Consider the following 1,173-nt stretch of genomic DNA (forward strand, 5'->3'; position numbering starts at 1 on the left):
CATTCTCCCTTTACCCTCCCTGTTTTGCCACTCACACCACTGGTCCTATAGGGCTCATCCGTCCTGGATTCCCTGTATTTTCAGTTCCCATCTGTACCAGTGTACCTCCTCTGGTCTAGCCAGTCTTGCAAGATCGAATTCGAGTCTAATGGTGCATTCCATTTGTGTGTGTGCACCATCGTTTGTTTATCCATTCTTTTCCCTTTTGATTTCTTTTCTTTTTAAAGCTTTTATCATGAATTAAGTGAAAGTTTACTGAGCAGATCATCGTTTTACATTCACCAATTTACAAGTGTTTCTATTCTTTCATTGATTGGCCTTTAGATGGTTTCCATCTGTTTTCTATCGTTTGCTTCAGTGAACATGGCAGTGCATATACCTGTTCATGGCACAGCTCTTATGAAATTAATCATTAGCTTTTCCATCTCTTATTCCTCTAGGATATATACCAAGTAGAGCAATTGCTGGATTATGTGGTGTTTCCAGTTCCAACTTTTTGTGGGTGCACCATGCTGTTTCCCACACTGGTGATACCATTTTACAGTTCCGCCATCAATGCATCACTGGAGTTTGCTGGGTTTTGTTTTGTGTTTGGGGGCCTTGCTATTAAGGCTGGCTGGAGTGAAGTGACATCTCATGGTTGTTTTGAGTTGCGTCTCCAATGGCAAATGAGGGAGGGCATTTCTTTATGTTTCTGCGCTCTAGAATGTCTTCTTTGGTGAAGTGTCTGCCCATGTCCTCTGCCCATTTTTCAATTGGGTTGTTTGTGTTTTAGTTGTCAAGATATTGAAGTCTCCTATAAATTTAAGAGATTAGCCCCCTGTCCACTTTGTCCTTGCCAGAATGTTTTCCCATGGGTTCTCTTTTGAATCTTTTAATGATATATTTTGATACACATTAGGGTCTAATTGTCAGAAATCTCGGTCATTTAATTTGTCTGTTTCCAGTTAGATCTGGCAAAAGCTATGTGTTAGGGCCTCTAACTATGTCCTTATTTTTTCATTGATGACCTTTATAGTTCTAGGATTCACATTTATTTCTTTGACCTATCATGAGTTAATATTTATATATGCTGTGAGATTCATTTTCCTATGCATGAATATTGTGTTAGTCTGGGTAATTTGGAGGAACAAATCCACAGAAATTCATGTATAAGAGAGAGTTTTATATAAA

This window comes from Echinops telfairi, unplaced genomic scaffold (assembly GCF_000313985.2).
Source record: "Echinops telfairi isolate 266 unplaced genomic scaffold, ASM31398v2 ScPeMD7_8;HRSCAF=38, whole genome shotgun sequence".
Classification (NCBI taxonomy): domain Eukaryota; kingdom Metazoa; phylum Chordata; class Mammalia; order Afrosoricida; family Tenrecidae; genus Echinops; species Echinops telfairi.